The sequence below is a fragment of the Natrix helvetica genome (genome assembly GCF_964273705.1).
Source record: "Natrix helvetica genome assembly, chromosome: 8".
NCBI lineage: Eukaryota > Metazoa > Chordata > Lepidosauria > Squamata > Natricidae > Natrix > Natrix helvetica.
Genome location: NC_138559.1, coordinates 12,303,926 through 12,321,702, shown reverse-complemented (window position 1 = coordinate 12,321,702; position 17,777 = coordinate 12,303,926). Strand labels below are relative to the sequence as shown.

The 17,777-nt window shown below is 39.0% G+C and overlaps 2 protein-coding genes across 2 annotated transcripts in view; one reads left to right on the top strand and one right to left on the bottom strand.

The window, feature by feature from the left end:
- ADRA1A (adrenoceptor alpha 1A) overlaps positions 1-17,777 on the top strand; it is a 40,157-nt gene that overhangs the window by 13,255 nt on the left and 9,125 nt on the right. The window lies entirely within an intron of this gene.
- LOC309396068 (uncharacterized protein) overlaps positions 1-17,777 on the bottom strand; it is a 193,186-nt gene that overhangs the window by 174,782 nt on the left and 627 nt on the right. The window lies entirely within an intron of this gene.

Genomic DNA, 17,777 nt, shown 5'->3' with positions numbered 1-17,777 from the left:
GGCAGAAGCTGGGGCAAGTAATGGGAGCTTCCTCTGTTGCCCAGCACTTGGGTCTTGAACCCGGACCATCAAGCTCAGTGTCTTTAAACACTGAGCCATTGCGCCTCCTTCTCTGAATGCTTAAAAATATACTATTTTGCAGTTGTTCTGAGCTCCTTTGCAGAGTAGTAGAGAATACTGTGCTCAGTTTTATTTGCTTTTACCTTTTTGTGTGTGTGAATTGATTTGTCCCTGATCTGGGAAAAAAAAACTTCACAAATGAGTCTCCCCAGGACTGAAGTGTGATGCAGGAAGTCAGGAAGAATATTTGAATATGCCTACAGATTTGTTAAGCTACGTAGAAAAGTGTCTTTACTTATTAATAGAAGAAGAAAATGGAAACTACTTGACTTTCCATTACAGAAGTCCAAATCCTATACGTAGCCACTGAGAAGATCCACTCTCATGTTTCCACCACATTGATCTCTGGCAATTGTGTGAAAGCGAGAGAACATCTTATGATGCAGATCTTGTTCTTTAGAGAGATTTAAAAGACTCGAGACTAATGGGAAAGGTTGCTATGTGATCGGAATGTTCTATCTATGATGCCTGATTCACACATGAAAGTCCCCATTTCTTCCTACAGCTACCACTTAAACAATGCTATTTTAAGAAGCCAGGAATCTATTACAGCAGTTGTTTCATCCAAGGATATAAGACAACTGCTAAGGAGCTAGCCGGCTTCGTGAATACGACTGTGCAATTGTTCATTTTAAACCATGAACATCTTGCTGGTTCGACTAATTGCGTCATTTATCTAAACTCTATTAGGGCAGATAATTTTTAGTAAGCAGTGAGCTAAGAGAGGATTTAGGAGAAGAAATTAGCGAAGCAGCCATTGAACGTGGCTTAAGGGAGGGGAGATGGCAAGATACATTCTGTACAGCTTGCGTCAGAACTGAAGGAATACAGAATAACGGAGACACAAAATTTCTGCACTATTGCAAATTATTAATAATTGTATAATTTGCCTTGGTTTCTATAAAAGAAGGACTGCAATGTAATTCTGGCTGCAATATACCTTGCAGCCAGAATATGTCCATTCGTTGGTCTTGGCAACCACCCACAGATTATAATGATCTATTCCCCGTCTCAACTCCAATGTTACCTCTTTTCACCCCAATAGACCTTCATTATTCTCTCTTAGCCCTGTGATTTGCTTATCTTATTACAAAGGAGGAGGAGGAGGAGGAGGAGGAGGAGGAGGAGGAGGAGGAGGAGTCTGGCAGAAGCAGCCTTCTAGTGCTGCTGCCATTTCCTTTCAATCAATCAATCAGAATAGAGCTGGAAGGGACCTTGTACGTCTTCTAATTTAACCCCCTGCTCAAGCAAGAGACCCTATACCATTTCAGACAACTGACTGCTCAGATTCTTCTTAAAAACCTCCAGTGATGAAGCACCCACAACGTCTAAAGGCAAACTGCATTCCACTGATTATTTGTTTTCACTGCTAGGAACTTTCTCCTTAATTCCAAATTGCTTCTCTCCTAATCAGGTTTCCATCCATCGTTCCTTGTTTTGCCTTCTGGTGCTGAAGAAAATAAATTGACTCCCTTCTATTTGTGGCAGCCCTTCAAATGCTGAAATACTGCTATCATGTCAACCCTATTCCTTCTTTTCTCTAGATTAGCCATACCCAGTTCCTGCAACTGTTCTTCATATGTTTTAGTCCATAGTGAAGAAATTGTGCTACTTTAATTACCGCACCCAAATCATCAGAGAAGACCCACAAGAGTTTGCAGCATTTTTCTTTCTAAATTTCTAGCCAAACTCATTGTATTCCTCAAGTTGTTAAATCCCATCCTGTTCATAAAAGAGAGTTACAAATGCTAATGTAAGCTCTTGCCAAGCCCAAATCAAATGACCTCACCTAGGTTCATTAGCCCAATATATTTTATCCCTCCCGCCCAAACTTTTCTCAGCCTGGAGACAACCAACTTGTACAACCTGATTACGCAGCACATAATTCAACTTTGGGGGTTTCTGTGGTGTTGGCTACCAGCTTTTCTGACTTCAAAATAGGGTTGGATCAAGTCATGGGGGGGATCAATGGATGCTAGCTTTGATTGCCTCTGAAGGTCACCAGCTGGAAAAGTGGGCTTCTAAGTTAATTGGCCTCAATGAGAATAGACTGCTGGGGGAAGGGTCTGATCCACAAGGCTCTAGATATGTTTTCATCTGCTTCCTTTGTGAGAGGTTAAACATGTCAGGGGAAAAATGTCAACCTAATTCAACTAATCAGATGGATTTCAGCTAAGGATATAACTGAAGGCTATATGCATAGATCAAGTTGATTTAGCACCTTTTCCTACTGGTATCTAATCATGGTACAAGCATGTCCTGGCTATGTATATTTTTCACCATTGCATGACATTGTCTTTATCTTGTCCAAAACACATGGGTGTAGTGGATCATCTTCATCTGTACCAATGTTAAAACAGCATTTCCTCATTATTGTAGCACCATCTAAGGAAAATATTGGAGTGTGCAAAATTCTCCAGGTCTCTTAATCATTACCTTGGAGGGAAAGCAAAGGACTTCAGTAGTTTGAAGCAGAAGCAGTGGTGGGTTGCAGGCGGTATGCCCCAGTACGCGTGTACTAGAGCCAGCCTGGAGCACCGAATACCGTTCCGATACGGTGCTCCGGAGGGCCCGCCCGCCCGTCCGAGGTCCTTACCGGAGTTTAAAGGCTTTTACACTTCTGCACAGGTGCATGGCGTGTACAGAGCCTGTGCGATGCTACATGGAGCAGCTGGGCCGTCGCGGAGCATCGCGGAGGCACTTGAATGCATGAGGACGCTGCCGGCCCCATTCCAACCGTACCAGTTGAAACGGGATTTGCAACCCACCACTGAGCAGAAGTATTAGAGAAAGGATAAGGACAGCAAATTTCAAGTAAATACAGATTTGGAATAGCTCAGTGAGACAGATAGGTACAATGGTGGGGAAAGGCTTTTAAAGAGTTCTGGGAGTTTCCAAATCCAAACAGGAATCACCCACAAAACCTCTTCTTGATCGCATATATCCCCGCAGGATCCAATCTGGGTTAGTCACAGTGGTGAAATTCAGCTTTTTTTACTACCTTTCTGTGGGCGTGGCTTGGTGGGCGTGGCAGGGGAAGTATACTGCAAAATCTGCATTCCCACCCCACTCTGGGGCTAGCCAGAGGCGGTATCTGCCAGCTCTCCGAACTGCTACCGGTTCTCCAGAACCTGTTAGAACCTGTTGAATTTGACCCCTGGTTAGTCACCAGGACCAGAGGTTTAGTCTTCCAAGTTTTCAGACTTTTTCTGGAGCCCTTCCTTGGGGAACTCTCTAGCAGAAGGTTAGAGAGAACTTCCCTGAGGATTGGCTCCAGCGCAAGCCCGAAACCTCGGTAGATTGAACTTCTGATCCAGTTAACCGACCCAGATTGGATCCTGTAACATTATCATGGAACATGTATGTTTGCCTTCATTCATATATCCCTTTTAACCAGGGGTAGGATTCAGCCGGTTTGCACCAGTTCAGATGAGCCATTTGTTAAATTACCCTCCCACCGCTATCAAAGTGGATCCCGGGCGCTGCACTGCATTGCAATGGAGAAACAGGCAACAGAGCAGCTGGTGCGAGGGAAGGAAAGGCCGCTTTCCCTCTTTCTTCTGCCTGATCCTCCTCCTTCCCTCATTCTGGCTGCTCCGTTGCCTGTTTCTCCATTGCAGTGCAGCACCCAGGATGCACATTTATAGTCCGTATGTTGCAGGGTAATTTAACAACTGGTTCACCCAGGATCAGGTTGGCTGTGATGGGAGGCTCATCCCATATATGGGGCAGAGCTGGAGGACAGGGATGGGCCACGCCTCCCACGACAGCCAACCTGACCCTGGGCGAACCGGTTGTTGAATTATTAGAATCCCACCACTGCTTTTAACTCCTTGATAGAGCACTTGGCATTAGCTAATCTTCATTTTTCTTGCATGATGCCCTGTGGAACCAGCCAAAGGATAAAGCCACAGGGCAGACCAATTGTGCATGAAGTTAAATCAGCATGTGCAGTTCAGACACGGTTCCTTTAATCTGGCATTCAATGACAACTACTTACAGTAACCCATAGAAGATCTTGGCACAATGTCATTATTTTCCTTTCAGATATGTAGCCTGGTTCTCAGATTTCAAATAGGCATGGGAATAAGTTGTGTTAGTGCTAAAAATGGCTGTTTGTTTGGAGATAGGATGACTTGCAACAGTGTGTGTCCATATTGGGCTCGCATGGCCACCAGTCTTTGGGACGTTTGTGTGATCTCAGTTACACTGTTACTTGTTAGGTTGGCACGGTGTTCAAAAATAATCCTTTTTTTAAAAAAAAGAGTGTGAGAGTAGTTAACAAACTTTCAATGAAGTTTTCATCTGGGCCGTACAAACTCAAGCAACTTCAGAACGGTCTCTTGGATCATTGTTCAAAAATAACATAATGGTTTTTCAAGAATTGCACTCTTTTTGGTAAATTGAGACTTTTGTGGGGGGTTGTCCTATGCAATTTTGTTTAGAAAAAGCTTGGGGGGGGTGTTGTTTCATTTTTGAAGAGCTGATACTTAAGAGATCATTGTAACAGCAATCAGATAAATGCAGGGGTGAAATTCAGCTGGTCCTGACAGGTTCTGGGGAATCGGTAGCAGAAATTTTGAGTAGTTCGGAGAACTGGCAAATGCCACCTCTGGCTGGCCCCAGAGTGGGGAAGGAATGAGGATTTTGCAGTATCCTTCCCCTGGACTGGGGTGGGAAAGGAGATTTTATAGTATCCTTCCCTGCCACGCCCACCAAGCTCATCAACATAATCAAAATGGTTTGCCTTACAGGTAGTCCTTGCTTACAACTATTTTTTTGAAGTTATGATGGTGCTGAAAAAGGAGACTTATGATTTGGTCCTTGAAGTTGTGGCCATAATAGCACCCTTGCAGTCATTTGCCCATGATCTGAAGCACTTGGCAACCATCTCATACTTAAGATGGTTGCCGTATGCCCTGGTCACACGACGGCTGTTGGCAAACCTTCCTTCCGGTTTCCCATTGCACACCCTGCCTTACCTGCCTCCTACTCTGCTTGTGAGCCATGTGGGACTTACTTAACGACATGTGAGCTGCTCTTGGAAGTGCCAGGATCACTGTTGCTAAGCTATGCGGTTGCATGACATCGTGCTTTACAATAGCATTACTTAGCAACAGAAATTCTGGCCCCAATTGCCTTCCTTAACCAATGACTACCTATATTCCATTTCAGATCAAATTAGCAATATTAATTAACAGGAGAATTCCTGGCTTACTGAAGCACTTGTGATGTTAAAGTAGGAGTGGCAGAAGCCCTGTGCACCCAGAAAATACATATACCGTATTTTTGGAGTATAAGACGCACCGGAGTATAAGGCGCACCAAGGTTTTGAAGAGGCAATATTTTTTTAAAAAAAAAGGGTTTTGCACTCTGCAAACCTCCCCAAAACGACCCGTTTTTTGCAAAAACGGGCCCATTTTCCCCCCAAAATTTGCATGCACAGCCTTGTGGAGGCTTATAGAGTTCCTGTTTTTCACTCATTTCTGCCCTCCCCAGCCCCCAGGAGCTCTCTGAAGCCTTCTACAGCCTCTGCATGGCCATTTTGGTGAAGGGGCGGGGCTTCAGGAGGTAAAAAAATGATGTCTTCAGTGTATAAGACGCACCCAGTTTTTCAGCCTCTTTTTTTGAGGGAAAAAGGTCCGTCTTATACTCCAAAAATACGGTGCATGTATGTACTGTATGTATGTATGTATGTATGTATGTATGTATGTATGTATGATTTTCTTATTAAGAAATTAGTTTTGAAAATGGAATTGCAATGTGCTCAAAGGACAACATTCACAGGAATAACAATGTTTTATTATATGAAAGAAACATGTTTTGTCTGTAGAAAGATTTGGGAGCAAACCTATGTTTTCCAGATAAAATGGATCAGAAAACATGTCATGATAAATGTTTCTTTGACCCTGTAGATCAAGGCAGCCAGCCTTTCTGCATCCAAGGATACACATGATTATTAATATAATTACTCCGGAGGGAGCAATAAAAACTCCCTTAAGTATTATGACAAAGATATGTACAAGCTGAACAAGGCTGGATGTTTTCAGCCCTGTTGGGAATAAAAGATGGAAATTGATGCGTTGTGCATCAGAGAAGCATCCACTTCTATCCTCGTTTTGCTTTAAAGTAGCAAATATAACACTCCTGAAAATATTGTTGCTGCTAAATCGCAAGATACTCTACACAGGTACACTAGTCCAGCTATTCTCCAAAGCACCTGAGGTCAGGACAAGAAGCAATGGGTGGAGACTAATCAAGGAGAGAAGCAACCTAAAACTAAGGAGAAAAGTCCTGACAATTAATCAGTGGAACAACTTGCCTCCAGAAGTTGTAAATGCTCCAACACTGGAAGTTTTTAAGAAGAGATTGGATAACCATTTGTCTAAAGTGGTGTGGGGTTTCCTGCCTAAGCAGGGGGTTGGACTAGAAGATCTTCAAGGTCCCTTCAAACTCTGTTATTCTATAATCTATTCTAAGACTTGGGGTGACCAATGGGGCTCAAGAAAGTCAAGGTAGAGGTTGCAACTGTGTGTTCAAAGCCCAACCCTTTCAAAATGTGTTGAATGAAAAAAAAAACCCACGAAGAACAGGGATTCAACTGCATAGACAAAAATAAGCCATGTTGGCGCAATGGTTACAATGCAATATTGTAGGCAAACTCTGCCCACAGCCTGGAGTTCGATTCTGATGGGCTCAAAGTTTTACTCATCCTTCCAAGATTGGTAAAATGAGGACCCAGCTAGTTTGGGGCAATATAACATTGTAAACCATCCAGAGTGTGCTGTAAAGCACCATGGAGTGGTATATACAATAAATCTAAGTACTATTATTACTATTCCCATTTTGACTTTTGTGATTGCCTGCCACATACCGGTATGTGCAATTATTTCCTCTGTACAGTCTCAAATACCTCCAATTTTACAACCATACACCGTTTTTGCAAATCATCTTCCCAAAGTACATCATGACTGTAATGAATATGCACATTTTATGAGGATATTTATGATTACAAAAGAGTACACAGACTTTGCTGCAAAATCCACTGATGTGCCAAGTTCAAAAGAATGCTAAATTTCCATGTAGGTTGGTTCAAAGATATAAAATTAGGTACATTAATTCAAGTGCAATTTTCCCCATCTCTGTTTACCCCCACCCGCCTTCTTTCTCTCGCTTTCCTTCCAGGAGTCAACAAAACCAATATCAGAAGCAAAAAATGCTAATAGCAATTCATCAGACAAGTAACAGATGATCAGGGAATATGCATTTGTAACACACATTTAAAAACCCCATGAAAGAAGGACAAAAACATTGAGGTTACAAAACTGTACTAATAACTTTGTAGTCTTCTTATTTCTTACTTCCTACCAAAATCAGAGGATTAGAAAAGTGGAAGAAAGGAGAACTATATCATTGGCAAAGGAGACAGAGGTTAACACAATGACAAAACAGCCACTACTCCTAAAAATAATGGAGAAAAACATTTCATTTTTATCTTATAGTCACTATTCTTCAAAGTAGCTTGATGGCACATTGTTGATATCAGTTGAGATATTATCTCTTTCGTGAAAATATGGACAAAATTACTCCATTGGGGAAATTTTTTTGCAAAAAAAATATATGCAGATTGTAGCTGGTGGTTTTGGAGAAATGTAATCTAAAATACAAATTCACAAAAATGAAGAGACCTAAACAAAATCAAGCAGAATTCCTGCCACTAAATTGGCAGACCAAACCCAATAGTAAGAATTGGTTTACTGCTTGTATGAAATACGCCTTGAGTTAAACACATTAAAAAGCAGTTAGATGGTAGTTATTGTCAAGATATGATTAAACTACAACTCATGGCATCCTTCCCCATTGGACATGGATATCAATTATTACTCTTGGAAAACAATTTATGATAGGTATAAGCTAATGCCAATTAATGTAAAATTTATTTGCGCTTTTATTTGTATATTTATTTAATGCATTAATACATTTGTAATACAAAGTGTAATAATTTAATAAACCTCCTGTACAATAAAAATAGCAATGAAAGCAATCCCATTGAATGTATTTATTAATACATTCAAACCAGTGACAAAATCTGGAATCAGAATTCAGAAAACCATTGCACTATTTTATAACATTTCGGAAAGGAAAGCAAAGAAAGGAAGATTACAAATGGGAGGTAGAATTCTTTACATGTTCATTAATTCTACTTTTCCACTGCACTTCCAAAGGTTTGCACCTCAAAATTCAATTTTCAGTGAACAGCACAAGAGCTTATAGTGTTATACAAGTATTTGAAACTTCCTTTCACTATTGTACCAAAAGATTGGGAAACGTGCCATCACTATTTTTAACAAACTTGGCATTATCTCAGGATTCCACTTCAAGTTTGCCAAAAGTTGCAGCAAAGTTGAATTACTGGGGAAATTTTCTCCCACACCTAAATATGAATGATTTAATAAATCATTTTCTTCTGTTGCCTCTTGTTTACCTCGTGTGCAAGACAGTTGAAGAAGGAAAGCTAAGAGGAAAATATTTGTTCTTTGTTGCTACAGAGAATTAATACTGATGTGTTAAAAGCTTTTTTTTTTTAGTACTGGCTCCAACTAGTTCCCGATTTCTTCTATTATTTTCCATCAACATCATCTCTCCAGTTATCTTAACCTCCCATTCACACCAAACACAAACGCTGCACAGGATTGATATATCATTTTATCATTACTGTTTGTGTTAGCTTAGGTCCCATTAGTCATGTTTCAACTAAAACTATTTTAATCAGCAGGATTTTGATGGCTGCTGCTCCATTGCAGTCATAAGTTAAGATTATGTCTCTCATGTTAAAACACTACATAATTCTAGTGAAATCTTATCATGGAAAAAGAGAAAGAAGCAAAGAATTATACAGTTCTGCAATAACCATCAAAGCCTCCTGTACAATAAAAAATAGCAATCAAAGTAATCCCATTGAATTGATTGAATTTAATGGATTTTTAATGTAGAGGATGATATATATTGATCTGCACCTAAGCTACAGATATGAGACCAATGAATTGAGAATTACAATATGCCAATGAGCGCAATCCTTTCGCTTGCTATTGCCCACACACACACAACACACACAAATATGGTCAATTCAACATAGCTATTTATTTGTTTCTTTGTTTTATTTGTAAAATTTATTGGCTGTCCATCTTACCACAGGGTAACTCTGAATGGCTTACAATCTTAAAATTAAACACTAGTAATCAGTAACTTAAGCAAAGTATGTAGGTTTATAGGCTTTAAACTAAAATTACTTAGTTCACACTATAAGCAACATATTCTATATTGCCAACAAGCAATGAATACAAAATCCCATACTAGTGAGATAATTCCCTAACTATTCTGCTTTTAAGTAGTCAGCTAATGTTTTTAGGGTAGCTATCCATTAAGAAATCCTAGTTTCATTATCTCATAAGGAAGAGAAAAATGGTGGATTTGGTTTATGAAGAATGAATCATTTCTATCAGCACCTTAAGAACTGAAAGCAATAATAGGCAAATCTATCTGGGCTTAGCCACGAACGCAAAATCTACTGCCAAACAGATTGGGTCAACCTACTTTGAAATCTTTAATCTATAAACCCCAGGCATGGTGAAAATAATCCATATTACTTACATACGTAACTCTTTCATTAGTGGTGGACTTTTTTTTAAAGGACATTTAAGAATCTGTGCAAACTGTCATCTGGGCTTTATAAATTGATGGGAAATTAGAACAAGGGAATATGCAGTCAACAACAACCAACCGAAGTAAAATTGACAGTTTGCCAATATATGATAGCAACCTAAGGAGAAAACATCTGAGAATATTTGATAACAAAGATGCAATAAAAAGCCCGAAATAAATTTTGCATTATCACTGAAACGCAGTACAGTAACTGTATTTCCTATATTGAAAATGGATTCCCAGAATCTGTTAAAAATAACAACATCTGTAAAAGAGGCAAATATTCAAAGTCAGCTACCCTGAGTACTAAAGATAAATTATCAGCCAGAGGCTTAGGCCCTGGGTGAGCTTTTTATAGACCAAACAGCTGTCCCCAGAATTCACTGGGATATTAAAATCTTTGAACACCGTTTATATCAGCCATCTCTCTTCTTACTAGATTACAACATGACAAAAACAAGAAGGGGGTGTTTACTGCTGAATCCTTGCCAAGTCTTCGTTCCCATAGGATTTCGTGTTTAAGTCAGTTTAGTGAATATATTTCAGTATAAAGAAAAGTGATGACAGATTTTTTTCCACTTAGAAAACAAAATAACATGGAAATTACTCCAGCTGTTTTATAACAAACATAGTCACTTGTTGAAAGGTATAACAAGAATGGGGGGGGGTTTATACTGGATTTAGCTAGCTAACAATTTTCACCAACACAATGGATTGTATCAACCCTTCAAGATAGGACTTGTTAGGAAACAGGTTACGCAATATTATCAGGATTATTATAATTAGAACTCAATCTTGAACGCTTGACTGTGTCTTCCCTACCCTCCCTCTTACATACCAGGGTATTAGGATGAGACAATCTGAGCTTCTTTCTAGTATGTTCTCTGTTTCCCACATTTAAATCATGCTTCTGTTTTGTCAACATTTCTCTATAATTTCTCCAAGGTCATCTCCATGGCCCGATCTCTACAAGTAGGAATGTGAAAGAAACCAATTAAAATCTAGACAGACTTTTAATGAAAAGAATGACTAGGGGAGACATGATAGCAGTCTTCCAATATCTCAGGGGTTGTCACAAAGAAGAGGGAGTCAAGCTATTCTCCAAAGCACCTGAAGGCAGGACAAGAAGCAATGGATGGAAACTAATCTAGGAGAGAAGCAACCTAGAACTAAGGAGAAATTCCCTGGCAGTGAGAACAATTAATCAGTGGAACAGTTTGCTTCCAGAAGTTGTGAATGCTTCAACACTGGAGGTTTTCAAGAAGAGATTGGACAACCATATGTCTGAAAAGATATAAGGTTTCCTGCCTCAGCAGGGTTTGGACTAGAAGAACTCCAAGGCCCCTTCCAACTTTGTGATTCTGTTTTTCTGACTTTGCTTCCCTAGACATTACTTAATAAATTTGCTTGGAAAGGTTGGTTCATCCCATAAGTTCTACCAGTAAAGTATGAAATGGAAAATGAAGCTTGCACATCATGGAACAGGGTGTCACCAAGCAACTTTTTAAACTTTCTCCAGCATAATGTATTTGACATAGGTTAAATTTAACTACCCTGATTTCTTACCATCTTAGTCAACGAGCATGCTTATTCAGAGATTGTGGAAATCAAATATATCTGGTAGCCATAAGGTTAGTAAAGGTTATTACAACTTGTACTCATTTCACTTTGTGAAGTCAGGAAGCATTGACTTTTTCATGCCTAATTAATGCTTTGAAGTTGACACCTGATCACCAACTGATCCCTTGGGCCAGATCCAACTGTTTGAAGAGTATAGTTTTTCAGAGGTCAGAATGCCTGCATATTGGCTCATTACAATAGGGATAAAGGGCTTCAGTTCCTGGAAGACAAAATATCTGGCAAGGTGTTATTGTATTAAAGAAGTCAGGCCATCTGTTGGCCCACCAACAGGGAAAATGAAGATATTGTGTTTCCTCAAAGCAGATTCTGCCAACTCATAGAAATCCCATTAGGATACGCCCCAAATGTTTGGTGTCAATTATTTTACATTGTGTTTTTAAAATTCACATTTATCTGCCTTTTCTGACCAAGGGTTTTCTACACTCTGAAGGACAGAATTAGTTCATCACTCCCCCTTTCTGATTTTAAGGGCCAGATTACACAATCCACAGAAATCAAATTGTAAACTTTCTCAGGATTATTTCACTCCTAAACTGCAGATTGTGGGGGCAGAGGCAATTAATATCCTAAAATGTTCCCACTAGGAGAAGCCAAAGTATCTCTGCATGTAGAAAAGCAACACTTATTTCTGTCTGTGATGATCTATTGGTTTTAGTTATTCTCTTTGAGTAATCCATCAAGACAGCATTTGTTATTGAGTGAAACTACTTTCTGTGTGAGGGGTTGTACATCTGTTTTTGTGGGAACATCTGTATTGGAGCCTTCCCTTCATCTGTTTAGTGAAAAGTTAAATTTTATTTTGTAGGTTTCTGCTAGAAATAAGAACACTGATGTCTATGGAGATTCTCAGTCATCCAGGTCAAAAGGCACCTGAACTTTTTTTCTTTGTTTTTCCTTGAAAAAAGACAATGGTGGAGGAGATTCCTGTCAGAACTAAACCTCCCATCTCCCCAGAACCAAAGAAGCTTCTTGGGTGAGAAATGAAATGTCTTTTGAGGAAAACCAAAGGAGGTCCAGCTGCCATTTGAAAAAGCACCTTAGAGACAAGAACATTGATCTAACTATTGAAAGTGGAGGTGTCAAGTCCTTTTGAGCATATCAGAGGCATAACAACAATTATCCCCTAGGACAAAACGTTTCACTGATTCACAAAATGGTTACTGTGGTAAACATTACTAGTCATAAAAGACCCATTTTTAAGAAGATAACCAATTGAGTTTCCTCGCAACGACTTTCGGTACCCCATTGTTCCAAAATTCCTCACCTCTCCAACTTTAACTTCCTTTCTTACAGGGTAATGCTAGTCAAATAGCATATACCCACCCATGTTTTTTGTTTTATTTTGTAAGGATGCCCCATGTGACATCTAACCATTTTTTTTTTCAAAAAGACGACAACATTAGAGGTTTGTGGTTCATTTTGTGGTATGCCTGTTTCTCCCTTTGATAGATAGATAGATAGATAGATAGATAGATAGATAGATAGATAGATAGATAGATAGATAGATAGATAGATAGATGATAGATAGATAGATAGATAGATAGATAGATAGATAGATAGATAGATAGATAGATAGATAGATATCAATTTTAAAAAGTGAAGCAGAACAACAGACTCAACTGGATATTCTTGATAACTTTGCAACATTTTTTTTTGAAAGTGGGGTTGATTTGATGCATGGATTTGGCATGGTTATCTGATGTTCAGAAGTTCTTTTCTTATTGAACAATAAGATAATTCAATTAGTTTCTGGATATGAACATCAGAATCCAATCAGGAGGTGCTAGCTTACATGCATTACATTTTTTAAAATCCTAGGCACACCTGCAGGCACCATCAACACAGGTAATGTTTAAAAAAAACTTTTGAGTTTTTGAAAACAAAACTACCTTGTGATATTTCAGTTAAAGAACATTTAATCTTTACATTTCCATATACTCACTATTTTGTCTAAATGGAAGGCTTAGACTTATTTGTAAAATCTATCTAGCTATCAGAGTATACAGTGCTGAAAAAATGACAAATTAATATTGCATATTTTATTTATTTAGTTAGTTTGTTTGTCAAACATGTACAAGATAACAGGTATAAGCATAAATGTAAGTATGAACACAGTAAATTGGTATGAAAAAATGGAGATACTAGGACAGGGATGTTTGGCACACTGGTGCGCTTATGCACGCCCCTTAAAGACCTCGTAGGAATGGGGTGAGGTCAACAGTAGACAGTCTAAGGTTAAAGTTGTAGGGGTTTGGGGAAGAAACCCGAGTGTCAGGTAGTGCATTCCAGACACTGACAACTCTGTTGCTGAAGTTGTGTTTTCTGCAATCGAGTTTGGAGCGGTTTACCTTGAGTTTGTATCTATTGTTCACTCGTGGATTATTGTGATTGAAGCTGAAGTAGTCATTGACAGGTAGGACTCTGTCGCGGATAATTTTGTGAACTACAGTTAGGTCAGACCATAGGTGGCATAGCTTTAGGTTTTCCAAGCCCAAATTTTCAAGCCTAGTGACATAGGGTGTTCTGTTGTGAGTAGAGCAGTGGGGTACTCTTCTCGTGAAATACCTCTGAACTCTCTCAATTGTATTAATATACAGTGCGGATTCCAGGCAGACGAGCTGTATTCGAGAATTGGTCAATCAAAGGTTTTGTATGCCCTAGTTTGCAGTACAATAGTACCAGAGAAGAAGCTTCACAAGATTAGGTTAGCAACTCTTAATGCCTTTTTTGGCAATGATGTGGATTTGGAAGTGAACTGTGGTGTTTAGACCGTTTGAGAAGAGTACTCCAAAGTCCTTGACAGAGTGAGGGTCATCTATAAGGTTGTGTCCACCCAGCTTGTATTTTGTGTTCTGATTTATTTTTTTTTGCCAGTGTGTAAGACAGAGCATTTGTTGGTTGAGATTTGGAGTTGTGTGTGTGTGTGTGTGTGTGTGTGTTATATAAAGATAGAGATAGAGAAAGGGATAGAAACATGTATGTATGTATGTATGTATGTATGTATGTATGTATGTATGTATTGTGTCAAACCCCTGGTATGCCCAAATATGGGAGGGAACACACTGTTTCCCTTTGTCTGTCTTTCGGCTCACTCCAGGAGACCATCCAGGCAGAAAACCATATTTTTAATGTTGCCTTTGTTATATTTGTGTTGTATTTGTGCTAATAAATAAAATTATTTATTTATCAGTACAAATACAACATTGTGTGTGTGTGTGTGTGTGTGTGTATTGTATTTGTGCTGATAAATAAATAAAGGGAGACTAGTATAGATCTATTTCAAGCTATTTAGCTCTCATCAGCTAGCCATACCCTTACTGGAATTAGAACCTGGGCTGTATTACATATTAGGCACATGTATTAGCCACTAAGCCACAGACTCTCCTCCTTATCAGCTGAGCCAGGGAAATAGGTATGTATGTACAGAAACAGAAGAATTGTACAAAGTGTAACCGGTGTAGCAACTAAACAGATTGTAAAAAAGGAAAATATTGATTGGATGAACCTTCTCAAATATAACCCCATTATAATACTTAAACATCATCTGAAATAAGCATATTCTATCTTTCCCTGATATTTGAAACCTCCAGGTTACAATAATCACTGTTTCTTCTTGATGGTGGTGATAATGGCTTCTGGAACAAACCCCAATGATATCAAATGTTGCCTCTAGATGAGGTGAGCGTCATATAAATCTAATAAGTAAAATGACACATATGTGTGCTGACTTCATAATTACCATAATTCTGCACATGCATATATGACACAGGTATACAAGTCATGGCATTGATGTGACAGTATTATGGCACATATGTCACTACTGATATACACTTACCATATTTTTCAGAGTATAAGACGCTCCAAAGTATAAGACACACCTAGCTTTTGGGGAGGAAAACAAGGGAGAAAAAAATTGCCTCTGCCTCCCAGCAATTTACCTCCTTGCAGCAAACAGCACAGACAATATACATTGTTTGTGGTGTTACATTTCAGACTATACTTGTACAGATGTTGTTAAAATTGATGTGGCTTTCTGGAAGTATATGTTATTCTCTGCTGCTTAAAAAAAGATACAATAGCACTGGGTCTCTTCAGAGCAAGCATTTATTTTAAAAAGTTTATTCATTTTGTTAAGTCGTCTAGAACAATAATAAAGCAGTCTTTAAAAAATAAGTCTAATAATTTTGAACATTTATAGTTATTGACTTACCTCCTTGAAGCAAACAACAAACATCCTGTTTCAGTTTAGCTTGATTAGCACAAGAAAAAAAATCTGCCTCTGCCTCCCAGCAATTTGCCTCCTTGCAGCAAATGGCAAGTTTCAGTTTCAATTTCAGTTTCAGCAGGGGCCTCCCAATGATCAACTGTTTCAGACTGCAGGGATTGCCATAGCCTATTGCTGCCTCTGCAAGCCACATTTTCCCATTTGCTGCAAGGAGGTAAATTTCTGGGAGGCAGAGGCCAAAGGGTGGGGGCCGGTGGGGGGGCGGGGCTACATTCAATGTATAAGACACACCCAAATTTTCACCCTCTTTTAGAGGGGGGAGGTGCACCTTATACTCTGAAAAATATGGTAATATACTTATTATATATTAATGTACTTAGACATAAGACATACTGTTTATTTACCCATGTAGTATTACTGTTATCCTTGTCATCTTTTCTACTACCATTACTGGTATCACTGTTATGATTACTATTACTTTGTTGTTTTGTATGTATACTGTACTAGAGACAAATTCCTTGTGTGTTTAATCACACCTGGCCAAATAAAGTATGCTATTCTTTTTGATGGAATAACAGAGTTGGAAGGGACCTTGGAGGTCTTCTAGTCCAACCCCCTGCTTAGGCAGGAAACCCTACACCACTTCAGACAAATGGGCATCCAACATCTTCTTAAAAACATCCATTCTATTCTATGGTATTTGTGTTTGCCTCCCTGAAGACATTCAAGGATGGTGGGAGTTTTAGTCCATAGCATATAAAGATGCTACTTTGGAGAACGCTGAAAAAACCTTGTTTTTATAAGATGCAAATCATCCAAAGTGCTCTCTCTCTTTTTCAAAGATGTAATCAAAATGTTTGATACACCTGTCAGCTTTGTCTTTGCTTACATGAAGGTAGAATGGCACTGTTATTAAGGGACGGGATGGCAGCTTGCTAATTTTGCATTAAGAACAAGCTGAAATCATTTTTTCTGATCGAAGTTACTTTACCTCTAGCTATCTTCCCTACCCACCCCCCACCCACTCACTCACCCACCCCTGCTAAAGAATCTGAAAGACTGCCTTGGCTCTATGCCATTTTGCTTTCCACATTATAATTACTTCAACAAGAGAATGCCTTCCTCTTCTTTCAGTGTTGGAGTTAGAAGTTGCCCTTGAGCACTCAACGCAAAGCCTCAGGCAGAAACTAAGATAATATAACAGTATTTTAAAAGGGTTTTTTTTTGCAGGTGGGGGGAATAAATCACCATGGAGAAGATCATACTTAGGTGAAGATCCAAGTTTTGCTCTTACCATTCAGGCTAAAAGAATTTCCAGATTGCATAGCTGGTAAACATCTAATATCTTGGTGTTGACCTTGATGAACTCATGTGCTGCTTAAATATAAAACTATTTTCTACTGCATGGCTGTCAACTTTTGGGGCACCAGGGACCAGTTCCCTGGAGAGACGTTCTTCTGCAGACCCAGGGAGGTGTGATTTTGCATGCTGTCTACATCCCAGAGATGGGTCTTCCCTGGTTTCTGGCATGCCATGTCCCAGTGCCGGTACATGGTTCTATTGCATTTATAGTTTCTAATACTGCATATTAGATACAATACAAACAAATGGGTGCTATTGTCCTCGTTTACTTTTATTCATTTATTTCATTCATGTCCATGTTTATATTTATACCTGCTATTTTGTACATGTTTGACAAACTTATATATATGTGTGTGTGTGTGTGTGTGTGTGTGTGTGTTGTATTTGTGCTGATAAATAAATAAAGGGAGACTAGTATAGATCTATTTCAAGCTATTTAGCTCTCATCAGCTAAGGGTATGGCTAGCTGATGAGAGCTAAATAGCTTGAAATAGATCTATACTAGTCTCCCTTCATTTATTTATCAGCACAAATACAACACAAATATAAAAAGGCAACATTAAAAATAAAAATATGGTTTTCTGCCTGGATGGTTTTCTGTAATGAGCCGAAGGACTGAAAGAGGGAGTAGTGAGCTTCCTCCCATATTTGGGCATACCAGGGGTTGTAACACAAATACATATATATGTACAAGAGATCTATGTCCCACAAGAGATCTATGTCCAGC